At 37.3% G+C, this 20,171-nt stretch overlaps 1 long non-coding RNA gene across 1 annotated transcript; it reads left to right on the top strand.

Moving 5' to 3' along the window:
- Positions 1–532: 532 nt before the first annotated feature.
- LOC147584734 (uncharacterized) lies at positions 533–18,745 on the top strand. The gene is made up of 4 exons (XR_015255938.1): positions 533–693; positions 5,782–5,940; positions 16,781–16,993; positions 18,398–18,745. It is a non-coding gene; the product is annotated as an uncharacterized LOC147584734 (long non-coding RNA).
- The last annotated feature ends 1,426 nt before the right edge of the window (positions 18,746–20,171 follow it).

Genomic DNA, 20,171 nt, shown 5'->3' with positions numbered 1-20,171 from the left:
TAGAATGATACAAGTATAATGAAGAGTCCTGTGAATTACATTTTAACTGTATAACCACATAAAATGTGAAACTTTTTGAGAAGTGAGTCAAACATATTATGCATGCGATGTAACAGATCTCATCTGTTTCTCATCTTAAAGCTCCTTAGATCTTCTTAGGGACAACATCTTCAACCTATAAAATGATATTTTGAGGAGAGCAGACATTTCAGTGAGTCTAAATTTAAAGTTAGAGGATTATCTCCAAGGTTGATCTATTGGAATTACTTATCTGGACCGAAGTAATTCAAGTAATTCAGGTGTAGTGAAACACTTCTAATTTTAAATTCAGAAGCATTAAGGAGTGAGTTGGATTATTGGCTATAGCACTTAGTTGATCCTCTTTCTTATCATCCTTGACTTTTAAAGCCTGGCCTTTTTTTAAATGTTCTTCAGAAATCCATGTGCTCACAGCATTTGATTCATTAATTTTGAATGACTATTATAAAGGCCTTTTAAGTGATAAGTTCAGAGATACCTAAAAACCCAAGTGTGAACATACACAATTAAAAGAAAGAACTCTGTAAAAATGTCATAATGAATCAGAAGTTCCAAAGTGAATCTTGGCTGAAAGGAGACTGATCATATTATACAGGCAAGTCATTTTTTTTTTCAAAGTCTGAATCTTCACTAAATGGATCCTTGGCATTGAAGGTGGGCAGAGGATAAAGAACTTCCTTTGTGTCCATATGCTATAATTGTTTTTACTGTATACATTTGTAAGCCCTTATCGTCTATACTTTTATAAGCCCTTTATTTTTGTTATTATCAAGTGCTAGAAAGGGATAAAGAGAAAACAGATTTTATAGATATCAAGCTAAATGTCTAAGTAAAGCAGGTACCTAATTTTATCATAGAAGCCTAGGCATAAACTAATTTTCAAGACATTGTTCTTTCTTCCTTCCCTTCCTTCCCCTCTTGAAAGATATATTTTTCAAGAGTAGTAATGAAATTGCTGCTATTAAAATCTCAGTTTTCATCCAATACTCCCTATTGTAGTGTATATATATTTATAATATATATATCTACAGATGAACACACATATGTAATACATAATTATATATTATGATCTGCGCAAAATACTGTTTCAGATTAAGAACTGTTTATAAGATGAGCTTCTAGTTGCTTAACTAAATTGTATTCCAGCATTGATCTGAACCATTTTGAACTAAGTAGCAATAATGGTTTTATATATTTCAATCTTTTATCACCAAAGATGTCATTTATTTGACTTTATTTTCCAATTATATATAGCTTTTTTGCCATCATGCCGGCACAGCAGAGGTAAAAATCTGCATCACTATGTTGTTTCAAATTTAAACAGTTTTTCCACTCAGCTGGACAGAAACAAACCAGTAACTACTACTTGATCTGGGCCTTGAGACAGAATTAGAATTATTCCAGGGAGAGGAGAGAGAAAGGTAAAGGGCCTCTAAGACTGGGGAAGAGCGTGCAAAAACAGAGAAGGGACAGGGATGGCTATGAAAATTGGAGGGCAGTGAGGCGAGAGCCCTGCTGTGAGCAGGGGTAGGGGAGCGGGTATTGGACAAGTTGGGAGATACTCTGCATACATACTCAGGGCCCCCATCAGAGAGAAGTTGAATAGTCAGGCTGAGAAATGGTTAGGTTACTGCATTAAGAGCAAATATTTCTAGGCAAAGAGGAAAGAACAAAGACTTAGAGAAGATCAACAAGAAAAATAAAAAGAAGAAACAATTTCCAAGTCTCAGAAGACAAGAAAGAAAAATGGCTAAACACAAAGGAACACAAAGCATATGTTAGAAAAGTGAAGACGCACAGGGATTTCACCCTACATGATACAGTTCTGCCATTCACTGCAGGCAAGGCGAATTGACCATAACATGTTTTTCTTCCAGAAAAACCTGATCAGCGCCACAATCATTTACAAGCCAGGATTGCAGGAACTTCTTATCCGTCATTGCCAGCAGATTAGATGAAACCTATCTGCTCTCTTAGAAAGAATACATAAGAGTGAAAGAGGAATTCTAGATAGAAGTCACTAGAGTTATCATTTTTACTTTCAATCATGTAGACAAACAATTTTACTATTTTTTTTCCTGGATGGATAGTTCATTGGTGGGAGACTGTCTGCATACACAGAGTTTATGAAGCTATATTTCTCAAATTATGATCTGCAGATCACCTCCGGCAAAATCTCTGGATTCTAGAACCTCTGGATTCTTCTGTTAAGGAATGCTGAATGAAAATCCAGGGCAGGGAACAAAGAAGCTGTATTTTCAGCAAGTACCTTGCATGAATCTGTTGCACACCAAAGTTTGAAACACATGAGTTTAAGGAGCATTCGTCTGGGTAACTTTCCTATCAGCACTCAAACAGCAAATGCTGACAGAGCCAACCTGGCGAAGTTACTTTTCCTTAAAGATACTTAAGTTTCTTTTAATTCACAGCTATAGGAAGGCATCAAACACACTAGCCGAGATAAAAGTTTACAGTAATTGTGTTTGCTAAACAAACACAGTATACATGCTTGCACAAAACTAAAATAATATGTTGATATAACTATATTTGTTTTCTGATGTTAAGTACCAATGATTTAGACTATGAGGGTGAAAACTCCAGCAGCTATGATTAGGGTATGCATCCTGAGTGGATTCTCTTTCACTTTTAGCCTGCTGGTTGTCACATCACTGTGTTAGTCTTATTCCTTCTGCTTGTGTTCTATAACCCAAATGGAGTGCTGCCCATTGTAAATTCCTAATAAAGACTTGCTAAATTAAATTGTGCTTGATTTTCCCCTCTGGTGATGCAAAACAAAGTAACATGCCATCCAGAGTTGTGAAGGAAGGAAAATAGCTTTTCACAGGTAGTTAGACTCAAGCCATATCTTATTTAACATCATATTCAGAGCTACTGATAGTCCAGCTAAATCAAAATTTAAAGCCATCCCCCACCTTATTTTCCTTCACTTTTCCCTTATATGTGCTTTTTACCTTTTCTGCCTTTGCTTACACTCTATGACTTCTGCCGGAAATGCCCTTATCCCCCGCCCCATAACCTATCCCTTCCTCCTGTTTGCCTGTCTAGATGAAATATTTTCAACCCATGACTGTCCACAATGTGTTACCATTTCCCTCTCATGGCAGTAAAATATACCTTATTTTTCTCATGTTTATGGTGGTATAATTTCTTGTTTATATAAATGTCTCCAAAGGCAGATTCTCTTTGCTTCCCCCTTTGAGCACCTAGGTGTACACAGTAGGTGCTCAATTATACTTACTAAAATTAACGAATTAATATCTAGTTAAGAAGGCCAGCTCTGGGAGGACTGTATAAGGACAGATTCCTTTTTGCATCATTGGCACTGTAAAATGACCTTGCTAGAAAAAGTTTGCTCTGGCTTGGATGTAGAACCACTCTATCAGTCCTGAAATAGAACTATCTTACACTTACAAGACACTAATGGATGTTTTTGAGATTTTCATTTGTGCATAGTACCACGGTTACCAGGTAAACACACAAAGTGTGGAGAGAAATTCAATTATTTCTTTGTGACTCACTGACATTCCACCTAAGTGAACTCTTGTCAATTTGTTTTAATTATTCTTTCTGGAAGTTTTAGAGACAGTTAAGAAAAGGAGTTATAATGCCTAGAAGTCTATAAAAATAAAAAAAAAATTAACAATGGACTATAAGATTTTATGACAAGGATGGAACGTGAGATAGGAAAGACATGCTATGTATTTAAATGCATTTGAATCCATTGTCAGAGCCCCTGCATGAGATACACTCAGTGTATGGATAGGCATTAAAATGAGTAAGAGACTGAGGTTCAGTGAAGCTCAACCAAGTATTCCAAATGACTCTGGGAAAGAAAAAAAAAAAGCCCAGAACTTTGAATACTTCTTTGAAAACATAAATTTTGAAAGAATACATTTCTGAGAATATTTCAATCTTATGTCTAATATATTATCCTGAAGAATAGTCTCCTCTCTTGCCTAAAAGCCAAAGACTAAATAGTAATTTATTCCCTGAGGTAGTGGATGTTGAGGCTTTGTATTATGGGACTAAAATTTACCAGAGATAAAATAGAGTTATTCACTAGAATTTTTTTTCTCAGGATCTCTTCTATTATACACTACCCTATCCCCCTAATTCATATTATGACACTGAAAAATACCAGGTCGTCAAACTTAGCTATAAATTACTTCACACCCCTAGAAGCATAGGCATTCCAGAAAGTAAATTAATTTTTCACTTTTAGTTTCAGATTACTGACTTTTCGTAAAAGGGTTATGCTAATTTTTCTGGTCGAGTGTCAATTGATGAGTCCCATAGGGCACAGTTAAAATGCTACAAAGATCACTTTTCTTTATCAAATATCTTTAGGCAATTGTGAAACCAAATGAATAGATTTATCCTACTCCACCCCCAAAATAATGGGAAATAAAGAGAAAACAAAAATCTTCAAAAATTTTTACCTTATTACTGCATAATAGCTGTATGACTATATATTTAGCCTCTATTTTATTTTGGGTATGTTTTATTGAAATATGCAAAACATTAAACAATTTTAAACCTGTACAAAAGTAATATAATAAAATGGAAGCTATCCTTTCATGTCACCCTTTGGAAAGGAAGTTAGGAAGCTGTTATACATATTTTCTCTGAATCTGCCTTGAAATATGCATAAATTCACATGACATTTTGGTAAATGTATTTCCCTAAGAAGATTCCATGCATTTCAGGAAGTGTATAATTTGGCAATTACTAAAGAAATTATTCATTTCTCATGTATAAAAAATAAATAGTTGCATTAAATACATGTAACCTGTCAGAATATGACTCATGGTTGCCTCCAGCAATAGCAATGTATGTGCTCTGCTCATTCAATTTAATAATACATTTTCAATAATAAATAAATTAGCTCATAAATTTGTGTTATGTGCTGGAACCTAGAAATAACTCTCCTCTCCCTCCCCTCTTTCCCTCACCACCTCCCCATAATTTCTCTCTCATTTCTCTCCATCTTTCTCTCTCTCTCTCTCTCTCTCTAACGCCCAATACTCCACAGGTAAATGTCTTTTGAAAAAAGTAAAACAAGTATTATGCCAACAGAAAAATAAATAGTCCAAAAGGAAAATGGGCAATAATGAATATGATCAATAATTCTTAAGAACTCTTCCTTATAATTTTATTGACTTTTACATCTCTAACCCTCTTTTATACTAACAGATCCCTCTGAGGATCTAGAACATTCCTTCAACAATTCAGCATCAGTGGAAATCAAGGTCTATTGAGGTCACATGATTGCACAGTCCATAGCAAGTAGTAATTCCTGTTTGGTGAATAAGGCTGTTGGTGTTAAAAAGCAGAAGAAACCTTTGGTGGGGAAAAGGCTACAGCTACCAAGAAACCAGCCACTGAGAAGAAGCCTACAGAAAAGAAACCCACCACAGAAGAAAAGTAGCCACTGAATAAACTTAAATTTGTTTATTCCATAAATGTCAATCATTTTGAACAGCTAGTTTTGAATAAAGCCCTGATCAAAGGCAGTGAGAAACATGAAATAAAAGGAAGTAGTAATTAGTAGCATATTTAGTTTGAGGATAGTTTTCTTGACTTCAGTTCCATATTCTTTCTATGGAACAAATAAGTAGATAATATTGGAATGCTAATTCTCTCATTTAATTGAGCTGGCTTCATGGCTTGTCCTTTATATACTGTTTTAAATTCTTTTTCTTTGCTTCTTTCCTAATACAGAAATTTCAGCAGTGAAAAGGGATGCTCTTGCTTTGGTCTCAAAGACACAGTTGTGTCTCATGGGTTAAACTGCACCTGGTGTTAAATGCCAAGGTGATGTATGAAAAGGGAGTAACAGAAAATTAAGACCCAGAGGCTAAGAAAACAGGACCAATGCAGGTAATACTACAGATTTTTTTTTAAAACAATGAAGCAGGACAAGCAAAGTAAACTCAAATCTTGAAATACACAGTGTAGCTCTTAGCTGAGAGTTTATATATATATATTTTTTAAGTTTATTTATTTTTGAGAGAGAGAGAGAGAGAGAGAGAGAGAGCGAGCATGAGTGGGGGAGGGGCAGAGAGAAAGGGAGAGAGAATCCCAAGCAGGCTCCACGCTGTCAGCACAGAGCCTGTCGCAGGGCTCAAACTCACAAACCTTGAGCTCATGACCTGAATCAAACCCAAGAGTCACACGTTTAACTGGCTGTACCATCCAGGCACCCCTGAGATTTTTTTTAAGTAGGGATTAAAACTTGACATTTTTTTGTAAATTACAAGTATGGGGTGTGTAAAGGGACTGGGGATAGGGACCTGCTATGGTCAGTGGTTGCAAGTTTCATGTGTTCTTAAGGTGAAATCATCATTGCTAAGGTCTTTAGTCTATAAATATACTTGTTTATAAAGGAAGTATTTGGGATTTTGTAAGGTACATGGTTGTTTATGAAGGGCACAGCATAATAAAAACAGCGTAAGTTAGAATTAGATAAATAGGAGCCTTAACCCCAGCTTTACCAATGATTAGCTATGCGTTCTCAGAAAGCTGAGATTCAAATTTTCAACTAGTAACATGATGAAGAGTTGTTATAATATTTAAATAAAAGAAAGCATGCAGGTGCTAACTAAATGTTTACTGAGTATTCTCATCTTGTTCCTTGCAGATCCAACCTTGCTTCTCTACCTTGCACTTCATTGATACTCTATTGACACTCTGTTGAATTACTGTTGTTTTCTGGTATATTTTGGATTCAGACAATGAAAGTTATCCACAGGAGAAGGGAAAGTGAGAGAAAAAATTGACATACAATTTCATTCCTCAGGTCTCTTCCTATGAGGTTGGTGGGGACCACCTTTCTGTACCAAAAGGAGAACCAGGATGTCCCTGTAGATGCCCCTCTCCCACCCCATGGTTTCCACTCCTGCTGGGTTCTGCTAATAAACCCTCCTTAACCTAACCCATTCAGACCTAGGGTAATAGTGCCTTTCCTGCTATGATTATCTCCAGAGTGTCACATCATTACTTGTTGACTTCCTTCAAACCCCTCACACCTTTGCAAATAGTCCCTTTATTAAACTCTCCTCAAACGCCCCTTTTTGATATGCCATCTGTTCCCCAGCCAGGACACCAGTGGAATAGTTATTATCATTATTATCATTATTACAGAGTGGTCTCTCTGAATGCCATGCCAACTGCTCTTATGAAGGCGATTCATATTAACTGCTTTGATAATTGTGACAGCTAACAAGTGACACATGGAAATGCAGAACTGTCAATCTTGTGATTAATTATCCAAAGTGTCAGACATCATAAAGGGACACAAAAGTGTTCATGTCTACTGAAAAGTGAACTAATTTACTAATTATATATATATATATATATATATATATGTACATTTGGTTGTATATTGTTGAAAATTGCACAAACATGTATCTATCAAATTATATAATTGTAAATATAAAACTAAGACAAAAATAGGTTTTATCTTTTGCATTATGAGAATTATGAAATATATGTCTTCTAGAGAGTGGCTGGGATGGGGACTGGTGAGAGAGAGGCCTCTGCCTTCAGTTCTGGGGAGGCAGGACACAGTGATCACAGCTGTGAACTAGCTTGTCCTGCCCTTACAGGTGGCTCTTACTCCAATGGCGGACACACTGTGGGGATTGGTTTCACTGGGATAAACAGCAGCAAGCAAAGTCTATTCTACTGCATGAAAAAAATAGAAGATCTTAAAGATTGGGCTTAATGAATTTAAAATATTGGCAAAAGATGGGGCACCTGGGTGGCTCAATCGGTAAGCATACGACCTCAGCTCACATCATGATCTCACAGTTCATGAGTTCAAGCCACCTGTTGGGCTCTGTGCTGACAGCTCAGAACCTGGAGCATCAGAGTCCGTGTCTCTGCCCCTCCCCTGCTTGCGCACATACTCTCTCTCTCAAAAATAAACATTTAAAGAAAAATTTAATATATACATCCAAAAGATACAAAATAGAATATATTAATATATATTATATACATATATAATATACATATACATATTAATATATATGATATATATTAATATATATATCATATATATTAACATATATATATTAATATATATATGCAAAAGATACAAAATAGAATAGGACCAAAACCGGTTTTTAATTTAGAATGCTACAAACCACATCAGTTAAATAATTTTAGTAGCATAACTTTTAGAAATCACACACTGGCTGAAGCAATTTAATACATATCAGAGAATATCAGCTTATTCACTTTTACAAAGCCAGAGCAAAATAAATTAGGGTGAGAGATTCTCCTCCTAGTAAATACTGAGAAGATGAGCATTCATTTTCTGGATGTTTCCTATCAGTGAGATTTCCAATAACCCATAGTTTCAGGCAATTCGCTCCTTCTACCTCATTTGGTTGACCCAGGCATTGGGATTGATTGCCACAGGTTTAATATAGCTACAACTAATGGCTTGTAGATTCTTTTATAATCAAACCTTGCTCGAAATGTCTATTAAAGTTTGCCCCAGGAATCAGAATGTCAGAGTACCTGGGACAAATGACTTTCTCCAAGTCAGGTGTAAAAACACTTCCTAACAAGGTAGCATAGCAGTTGTTTATTTTAGAACTTATGAAAATTAAGGAAAACAAACCAAAACTTAAAAATGTTTATTAGTGTTTTAAATAATAAGTAATAAGGAAGATTTGGGGACATCTCTAGAGGTAAAATGTATTTTACTGGCCATTGGGAACACGATGGAGAATATAAACTGAGGACATGTTGCTGCTTTTCACTAAGAATGTTGGCTGTGGTTTTGCCATCAATGCACACAGACATCAGAGATATCAGTCTAACAATCTTAAACTTCATTCAAATGTGGACCTTTTAAAATCATTTGAACTTTGTGTTTTTTTAAGAATGAACATCTTATGGCTTCAAATACCACGGGTGAAGACAATAAATTGAACCCAATTATCTGGGTCTTATCATGGAGCCAGAATTTGTTCTCTGATGATATTTTTAAATAGTTATTTCTTTGTTGTGCCTATAATTTGTTTCTTATAACTTGCACTGATATAGTTACTTCAAAATGTATAAAAACTAATTTATTTTCCCAAGACATAAGTTGAATATATCTTAATGCATAGTAAAAGCAATATATAAGTGAAGTCTTTGTACTTTTTAAACAGGAATAAAAAGGAAAGGAATACCAAAAAGTCTCAAACTGACTGTTGAGCAGGGAGAATTACATAAGGATGAGAAATTCAATTTGGAAAATATTTACTGATATAGAACCTAACACGTGGTTATTATTGAGGGTGATGATGTACTGGTCCAACTTAACATATAATTAATTATAATTGACTTACCAACAGAAAATTGTAACAAATTCTCATCTCTGTGCACAGAGAGTCTGAAACCTACTTCTTAGGTTTAATTCAGGAGATTTCATTAATATAGTTAACATAACCAAATATTTTGACACATACTTATTTAAAACTACCATATATTCAAGTATATCTCATTAGATTTTTGTGTATCTAAGAGTATTTGGAAAAAATTACAGTGTGAATATAATTAAAATCTTAAACTAAGAAATAATGACATCACAAGAGAACTAAGATCAAAATGTTGAACCATATTGTTCATGGTTTAACATCCTACATCCAAGTATTTCTCAATGTGTCTGGTGCTTTGACTAGTGCCTTAAAAAGCTAGTTTGCATAAATATTCAAGAGTTACAAGAAGAGCATTTCTTTACCTCAAAAGGTCTCATACTTACTCTTAAAGGATTATCTCTTTGATTAAACTCAAACTAGAAATCAATGCAAAGAAAGAATTAAAAGCTCCCAAGCTTTCAAATGCTTTGAATATGGGTAAATGTATGAAGCAGGAAGCAGCAGAAGGACAGTTACATTAATTATAAACAAAGGTGCAGCTTTATTCCTGTGACTGTACAAAATCATAGTATTTTTATAAGGGGATATTAAAAAACTGAAATTATGAAAGCTTTACTGTAACAACCAGTCTTTATCCTACAATGACATGTTTTCTACTTAGTTGTATTTCTGCTTGCACACTTGATTTTATTTGATCATTCTGACATAAAAACACCATTCCATCTTAGGGTTGTCTGGGTGACTTAGTTGAGTGTCTGACTCTTGATTTTGGCTCAGGTCATGATCTCAGGGTCATGAGATCAAGCCTTGGATCCACTCCACACTAGGCATGGAGTCTGCTTAAGATTCACTCTCTCTCTCTCTTTCTCTCTGCCTCTCCCCCTTTCCTCCACTAGCATGTGTGGTCTCTCTCTCTTTCTCAAAAGACAAAAATAAAACAAACACAAAATCCCTGCATCTTAGTAAAATATATATATTTCCTGTTATCTTTTAGTCATTTGTTATTTTAGTCTTGATGGGTTGAAGATTTTATTTGATTAGATTTGTTTTTTGATAACTTGCCATCTGTGATTATTTGAAATCAATGTGAAAATGAAAGTATGAAAGTGATTGTTGTTGTTAATTGTTTTTAGTCCCTGCTCATGCCTTAGTGCCATTTTTGGAAGGGTAACTGGGGCAACAGAAAAGAAAATGAGGAACAAATATAATATGAATAATACATGGTTATCAAATGTCTTTATACATCAAAATTCATTTGTTTAATCAATATAAAATTACATTACCCAATTGTATTTAATTATGAGCATATGGTAAAAATTAGCAAAAGTTTTTTAATAAATGTTTTGAATTGCCTGAGGCTGCTTTGATCTTCAAAACTAGCATGGTCATCTTTAATAGGTGTTCTGAAGTTCATGTGATTGATTTCCTAACGCTCATTGTGTACCCATAAATCTTACATTCCTTTCTAGGAGGAGAATAGAGAACCCTTGCACATCACAGAACAGGAATCAGACCTCTTGCACAAACCTTTCAAGTACTTAAAGCTGTAAATAGGCACCACTAAATCTACATTGAATCAGGAAATGTTTCAGGCCACTGCACCCCCTCACTGATCAATGACCCCCTGTCCCTTTAAAAACCTCTTGGCTAGGCAGAAAGCACAGAGATGGCTTTTGGACAAGAATCTGCCTTCTCCCCAGGTGGCCCAGGCTGCTGAATAAAGCTCATACTCCTTTCCAATCAACAGTCATCCCCTGACAAATGGCCTTTTGAGCAATGGGCAGCCGAACTTGGGATTTGGTAACAACTTTTGGGAAGCCAACTAGGAGCCAATGCTCCTGTGGCATCCAGTTCCCCCTGGGAACTCCAAAGCAGCGCAGTTGTCTAGGGCAGCACTCCAGGGCTTACTTGTTCATTTCCTGAGCTAGTAACTTGGATTATTGGAGGGGGTTAGCTGCTCAGGTTTAGTTGGTTTCAGGGAGAGAATCTGAAGAATCTGTCCCTGCAACTGCAGAGGCTTCTTTTGTCTTGGGGAAATTCCGTGTTGATTCCTAACACTTGCTCTTTGACTTGAATGGAAAGGGAAAGAGCATCTGGGGCAAGCTAACAAGCTTTTGGACTGGGTAGGTTTGTTGAAAGTGCACATCAACATAGTTTCTGTTTTGTGAAGAGCTAGGAACTTTTGTTTTCATTGTCTGTGCTTTCCCATTCTGGAAGTGGCACAACAGTTGGGAGAAACTAAGAATTTGAATAATATTCAATTGGTCAATTCCTTTGGGATTTGGAGCAGCTATGTCTTTGGTCTGTGTGTGTGTGTGTGTGTGTGTGTGTATCATCTTTGGTGTAATGGGGGTTCTATCTCTATCCCGCTGACATTGGGCCAAATTTTGAATAAAAGGAAGGAGTATAGTCAGGAATCTATGACTAAGCAAAAGCTGATTTTCAATTGTAATACTGCCTGACCAATGTACTTTCTAGAAGCAGATGAGAGATGGCCCCTAAATGGATCTTTAAACCATTACACCATTTTACAACTAGGGATATTTTGTCAAAGAGCAAGAAAGGATAATTAGATACCCTATGTTCAGGCTGCTTGTCTTTACATAGTAAAGATGCTGCCCAGGAAAAAAAGTGTATTAATGGTGCAGAGACAAGGGGAAAAACCAAAATTTTTTCCTGATGATGCTATACAGAATATAGGAATATAGAAATGAAAAATAGAAGGGATAGGAAGAATATGTGGCAAATCTAACCCCACTGCCCCCTCTGCAGGAGCTCTTACCTCCACCTTCTCCTCCTCACCATTCTAAGGGGTGGAACAAAGGAATCCTGGAACAGTCTCTTCCTTTAAGACCTGGCAGGGCACCCAATTTGGACAGGAAGCACCCCACTATGGGTAGTGGGCAATATCCTTAAGGCAACACCCAGTCGAGGGCATTGGTGCTCAAGGACAGCTTCTCAGACGTTATTGGACATATATTCCTTTTACAACTTCAGACTTCATGAGTTATAAAAATGCCAATCTCCCCTTATAGTGAGACCCCCCCCCAAAAAAAAATGGTAGAACTCTTCTTGAGCACTTTTGCAGCTCATCAGGTCAGCTTGGGCAGATATCCAAGCTTCAGTGAATACCATATTAACTTCAGATGAAAGATGAAAGATGGCTAGTATTAGTCAATGAAATGAGGAAGCCCAGCACCCCCATCATGAGGATCCAGCCCAGACCCCACACCTGCCTTCACATTGGTTGAGCCCAATTGGGACCTAAACCAAGGGGGTTTGCCTGGACCTGAGCATTATCAGCAGTACATCTTGGCAGGTTTAAGTAAAGGTCTCCCAAGCAGTGCAGTTTCAGTAAGATTCAAGAATTGAGAGATGCAACAGAAAGTCTGGCTTGGTTAGAAAATATTTACCTAATTTATCAGAAATGTACAGATATATCATCAGAGGCCCCAGAAAATATCCACATGGTAAACATGACATTCATAGGGCACAGCATGCCTGATATAAGGAGAAAGCTCCAAAAGGAGAAAAAGATAGTAGGAATGGAACCATCACAGCTAGTTGATGTAGCCTATGAAGTATTTATTGCATGAGAAGTAGAAGGGCTCACCAGGCTGCAGTCAATGGAAAGTGTGGAAGGCAGGGATGGGAAAAAGAAAAGTAAGTGAACTCTAGGAAGTAAGAAAGGAGCTATTGGTGAGAATCAGTGCCACTACTGCAAAAAGGGAGGGCACAGAAAGGGGATTGCCTGAAATTGAAAGGAAAACAAAGGCAGGGAGGAGGGACAAGGTATAAATAAATGATGATGGAAGGAGAGGAAGATGACAAATGAAGAGGCTCCCTACCATCTCGCTGATTCAGTTACCATTTCCCCACAGGAGCCCTGGGTACAATTTCCACTGAGGAATCAGCTGATGGACTTTTTAGTGGACACAGGGGCCATGTACAGCATCTTGAATACTAAATTGATACAAAACACCCAGAAGGCAGTCTCTGTAGTTGAGGGTCTCAGGTCAAGAACAACAAAGACCTTTCCTACAATGGCTAGAATGCAAGTTTGGTGATTTTTCTTTGAGACATCATTTTCCTTATATGCCAGAATGTCTGATCTTACTGGGCAATTCTTGCTTTGTAAACTAAACGCTCAGGTAACTCTCTCCAAAGAAACAAGCACCTACAAATAAAGGTACCTCCGGGTAAAGTGCTCCCATTACAAGCTGTTCTAACTCAGGTTAAGACACCAGAAGCAGACCCATTCCCTCCTGAAATCACTAAACAAGTAAGTAAAGTGATTTGGGCAGATAGAGTGGTAGGGAGGGCAAAAGATGTGACACCTGTATGAACAGACTTGAAAGAGGAGATTTACCATCCCTAGGAAAAGGCAGTACCCTTTAAAAAAAGGAAGTTCTAGAAGATATACAGGCCAACTTGCAGAAGTTCTTGAAATATGGCTTAATTTGAGCTTGAAGGCCATACGATAAATACAACCATTCTTCCAAAAAAAAAAAAAATACTCATGAGTACCATTTTGTACAAGATTTATGGGCCATTAATTAAGCCATACAAGACATACCTGACTTTGTCCAATCCATACACACTAACTGTAATAGTTGGTGATTATGAATGGTTGATTGTACTAGATCTAAAGGAAGCCTATTTCTGAATTCTGACAGAGAAGGCCCAATTGTTGTTTGCTTTTGAATGCCAGGACCCTTAGAAATCAGAACCACCTCCTGAAACTATTGGATGGTGTCACCATAAGGATTTAAAAATCACCCCTGCCCCACTATTTTTGGTGAAATCTTAGCAAAGGATTTGAGGATTATAAAATTAGCTGATGGGACTTTATTACGTGTATATCATTTGTTAATTGATACCCCCACTTATGAAGTTTGTCTAGACAATACTATTCTGGTTTTAAATCATTTGGCAGACTGCAAATATAAAATGCCAGCATACAAGGCCCAAATTTGTAAATAAGAGATTGTTTATCTTGGCTTTCAGCTGTGTCAGGGACAATGTATCCTCACTGATGGGGTGGGGGGTGGGGGGAAGAAACAGTTTTAGCTCTACAAACCCCCAGAAATCAGTGACAACTCTATGAGTTTGGGGGAATTGCTGGTTTCTGTCAGATCTGAATTTCAAATTATGGTTTGATAGTCAAGCTTTATGTGAAGCTCTAAGAGAATTGGATTCAGAGCCTTGAATTGGACTATGGAATATCAATTGGCATTTGAGACAATAAAGGAAAAATTGGCAAATGCCCCAGTTCTAGGATTACCAAACCCTAAAGAGCCCTTTAAGCTATACATACATGAAAGGCAAGGTCACAGATTGGGGGTCCTCATACACATTCTTGAGGATAGTCCACAGTCAGTGGCCTATTTCTCTGAGCAATTAGAACCCACAGCCAAAGGATAGCTCCCCTGTTGGAGGGCTGTTGCAGCTATTTGTGACATACTACAAGATGTTATGTTAACAAGATGAAGTGTTAACACTTGGGCAAGAGATAATGGTGTATGTGCCTTATCAAATATTAACCCGTTTAGAACAGAAACAGGATATTGGCTAATAGCTACAAGAATGAGTGGATAGCAAGCTATATTGTTAGACAATCCAAATGTGACTTTATAGCAACAACAGCATTGAATCCAGCAACTTTGCCACCTGATAACTTGAACACCACCTCAAGTAAGAATGAATGTGTTAAGATCATTGATGCAGTATATTCTAGCCAGTCAGACCTCCTCCATCAACCACTGCCGGCACCAGATTATGGGTTATTTACAGATGGTAATAGTGTCATGGACAATGGCAAGCAATGATCTGGATATGTAGTGGTCACACTGGTTCAGATAATAAAAGCACATGCTTTCCCCCCAACTACCTCCTCACAAAAGACAGAACTGATTGTTCTAACATGGGCCCTGGAGTTATCACAAGTGGAAAAGGTAAATGTTTATACCGACTCAAAATATGCTTTTGTGATAACTCATGCACACCAGACAATTTGGAAAGAGAGGGGTTTATTGATCTTCCCCAACAATGACATTAAATATTCCCAAGAAATCCTGTGATTATTAGAAGCTATCTATCTTCCTGCTGATGTAGTGATTATGTACTACCCAGGGTACCAGAAGGGGAATTCTCAAATATCAAGAGGTAACTGGTTAGCAGATGCAACAGCCAAAATAGTGGCCAAAAACTCACACTCGAGAGATCCTTGAGTGGATCTCTCTGCCTTTAAACCCCAGTACAGGCAATAAGATGAAGAGAGAACACACACAAAAATGGGGCTTTACTCAAACAGACCCCACTGCTTCATGGAAAATGAACTCCCACTGGATAATACTATTACCTGAATAGATAGTATTACCTATGCCCTGATAGTGAATATAGTCTTAAAGCATCTGCATGAAGGATCACACTATGGGAAGGATGCTTTAATGGATTTTATTAGGCCTCATTTGAAGGAGACTTATCTATAGAAAATGGCCCACACAGGCACCCAGAGATGTACTGTACGTGCAAAGAATAATCCAAACAATGAGAGACACTTACCAGGTCAAGGGATACAATATAAATTGGAATGTCCTTTTGAGGATTAGCAGATAGGCTTTACCCACATTCCTAGGACTACTTGGAATTGTAAATATTTACTAGTATTTGTAGGTATCTTTTCGGGATGGTTTTAAGTGTTTCCCACCTAAACAGAAAAAAGTCCAGATATTGTAAGACTCTTGCTGAAGGAAATTATTCCTAGATTTGGTTTATCCAGCACTATTCAGAGTGATAATGGGCCTGCCTTTCTATGTGAGGTGGTATATAAAGTAAATGTTGCTTTACAGATCATCCAGAAATTGCATCCTTCATGGAGACCTCAATCAACAGGAAAAATGGGGGAAAGATGAATCATACGTTGAAAAAGACTTTGACTAAAAGCTGTCAAGAAACTAACCTGAAATGGGATAAGATTGTACCTATTTCCCTTCTCTGCATTAGGATTGCCCCCAAAAGTGGGCTAAAATTAAGCCCTTTGAGATTGTATTTGAGAGACCCTTTTAAACCTAGGCTCTAGAGACAGCACCCTTAGACTTAGAAAATGAAAGTAAGATTAAACAGTATGTACAACATTTGAGTCAGGTATTAACTGTTTGCACAAGTTTGTCCTCTCCAGGTCTATGTATGCTTCAGATGAGCCACTTCATCCTTTTAGGCCTGGAAACAGAGTACTATTATAAAAGACCTGTAAAAATCAAGAGCCTGATCAAAAGTTGGCTGAGAAATGGATGGGGTGTTATGATGTTTGACTAACCATCATACCTCTCTAAAATTTTCAGGTATCAGCCACGGATACACTATACCAGAATGAGGAGGGTTCTAGCTACTGATGACAAAGAAGCCACTGAAAGTCCCTGCTGGGAAAGCCATCCTATTCAAGATTTAAAAGACCTCTTTAGGAAAGGAAACCTATGACAACTATGTTCGTTCTGTGGTCCATATTAATGATGTCTTCTCTCTCCCTAGGTTGGAAAGACAATGCACTCATACAGGTAACCCCGAATTTGGCTATAGTACATGTTCTACTGATTGCTGGATAGGTCATCCAAAAGCTCAGTGGATGCTGGACCATGGAGACCTCTTGGCCCACCCTATTTATAACACCCGAAGGCAACTGATTTCCAATTACAAAGGCCCAAATACTAATGTATAGGCTTAGAATAGTTAGATTCTTCCAAAATGATCATGAGGTACCCAGTGTGTTATGATCCCTCCAATTACTGAACTAAAAGAGTTAATCTTCAAAGGACAGAGCAGGCATATATTCCTCAATTAGCTATTATGTGAAACCACCTCCCAAAAGGGAGCAACTCCCTACGTGTAAACGATAGTCTGTTTTCTTTCTGGCTATGGACAATATCCATAGCCAAGTTCAGGTGGGCAGGAATTGGATGGAATTAGCTGCTCTATTACTGAGCTGATTCTAAGGCCTGAGGAGGTCTCCACATTTTGTCTTTGTGCTCTATTTGGGTTTGTCTTTATTTGCAAATTAGTCATGGCCACAGACCATATTACAAAGTTTTTTAACCCCAAACAGTGTCATCTGGCCACAAAACCAAACATTGAGCCACCTCCCTAAAATTATTTCCCAGACCGACTTGTGATCTTCCAGGCAATATCCCTGATGGGGATGAATATTTCTTTCATTATATATTGCTGTGGTGGGGGAGCTGCTGCCCAATAACATGTGCTTTGCAGTCTGTCTCAAACTCTCCACCACTGGGGATAATACAACTGCCAAATATTTGGCTAACTCACAGAAATCAGTAGAATCCCTTGCTAAAGTTGTCCTGGATAACCGTATGGCTCCTAACTGAGCAAGAGGGAGTTTGTGTTGTTGTTAATTTGTCTTGCTGCACATATATCAATACCTCCTCAGAGGTAGAAACCGGTATTGATAAAATCAGACAGCAAGCCACTTAGTTACAGCAAACCCTATATTTCTACCTGCTCTGTTCCAGGGAGGATATGATTGGTTCACAAACCTCTTCTCCTAGATACCATCAGGATTTAAGTCCACATTACAAGGCATTCTAAAATTAGGACTCACCCTGATGTTAGCGGTACTATGCGTATACCTAAGACTTAAGCTCACTACATTGTGTATATAAAAAACTTCAAGCAAGCCACATCAGCAGTCATAAATTAATGCTTCAAATCCACGTTAACATATTCCATCCCAAGGTCCTGAATATACCCTTTATCAGCCTGAAGAAGCTACAGAAGGTGAGTCTTCTCCCTCAATTCCATAGATATGGAATAAAATTAACAGTGGGGAATTAAGGCCACCTTGACCTTTGTAACTAACATGGTGATCTTTCATATGTGTTCTTAAGTTCATGTGATTGACTTCCTGACCCTCATCGTGTATCTATAAATCTTACATTCCTTTCTAGGAGGAGAACAGAAAGCCCTCATACATCACTGAACAGGAATCAGACCTCTTGTACAAACATCAAGCACCTCTGAAAATAAGCACCACTAAATCTACATGGAATCAGGAAACGTTTCAGGCTACTGCACCCCCTCACTGATCAATGACACTCTGTCCCTTTAAAACCCTCTTGGCTAGGCAGAAACACAGAGTTGGCTTTTGGACAAGAGTCTGCCTTCTCCCCAGCTGGCTGGCCTCCTGAATAAAGCTCATATTCCTTGCCAACCAACAGCCATCTCTTGAGTATTGGCCTTTTGACCAATGGGCAGCTGAACGTGGGATTTGGTAACATGCCCTTCTCATAGTTGGAGACCACTGAATTAAAAGTTATCAGAAAAAAATCCTCTTCTCCTATACCTTCTCAATCTTTATATCTCTTTCTTATATTTCTTATTTGAGAAGCCTTGAATTCTTGAGGACTAAGAAGTCTTCCTTGTTTTCATTTGAATTTTGATACAAATAACTTTGTTCCAAAGAACGTCAAAATAGATAGCTTACCAGGGGTGCCTGGATGGCTTAGTCAGTTAAGCGTCCAACTTCAGCTCAGGTCATGATCTCATGGTTGATGAGTTCAAGTCCCATGTTGGGCTCTGTGCTGACAAATCAGAGCCTGGAACTTGCTTCAGATTCTGTGTGTCCCTCTCTGTCTGCCCCCTCTCCTCCTGTCTCTCTGCCTCTCAAAAGTAAATAAACTTTAAAAAAATAGTTTAGCAGATATTAATATTCATGCCCTATTAAAATAATGTTTTATGTAATATTTTGTAGTATTTATAGATGGACTATCTATGAATAGTCCTTTTTGAAATGGTTTTATACTTTAAATAATATAAAATTAATTAATGCTTTATATATTTAAATAGTCATACAATAGGTAGAAATGTTGAATGACTAAATAAAAGGAATTTAGAAAAGATTATTTATTATCCACTGTACTTAAAGCTGAAAAGTGCTGAAAACAATTTTATTAGTTGTCTTTAATTAGAGTTTAAGGTAAATAATAAAGGAAACTTAGATATACTAAACTCCCCATAATACACCCTATGCAACAATACAGAATTATGTCTAGTATGCTACTCAAGATTAAGCATTAAAGAAAAAGCAGCAGATATCAACATTTACATTGGCAAATGCATTTATCTTCAGTTGATTAGAGCAAATATGGTCTTTTCAGACAACGTGGCTCTAGTGAGGTGAATTTACTTCTTGGTTTTAAATTCTGTACAATAAAAAGTAAAGGGATCTCAATTTAAAGCTGAATTCTTCTATGCAGCACATTTTATATCTACCTGAATTCAAGTTTATGTGCCTAATGAATGAGTTACAATGCTCAAGCACCTATTAATAATGAGAAGATGAAGTTAGATAAGATGCGGCTTGCCTGATCTTTGCAAGTCTCCCAGAACCAAGGTGCACTGCCATTTAAGCATGCATCTTTAAGAATCGCAGTGTGTGCAAGGATGCTTAGGTTTCAAAAAAATCCCTCAATGATGAAGAAGAAATTATCTGTTGTGTCATCACCTCCCAAGAAGCTCTTCTATAAATAAGGTTAACACAGACCAAATAAGACTTTTCCTTTTGGAGAAACAAGGACCACACATGTGCCTGTGATAACTCATATGTGTTTCATAGAAATGATAAAGTTATTATGCGGTGGCCTATTTGGCCAGTTTTGAATTAGAAGCCTTAGAACAAATTCCATATGTCGGAAATTGAGTGAGTAAACTCGTGTTGAATAA

This window comes from Puma concolor, chromosome A1, assembly GCF_028749965.1.
Source record: "Puma concolor isolate L17-30 chromosome A1, mPumCon1.1.hap2, whole genome shotgun sequence".
In the NCBI taxonomy this organism is placed as follows: Eukaryota; Metazoa; Chordata; class Mammalia; order Carnivora; family Felidae; genus Puma; species Puma concolor.
The sequence above is the reverse complement of the archived record's forward strand: the minus strand, read 5'-3'. Positions and strand labels throughout refer to the sequence as shown.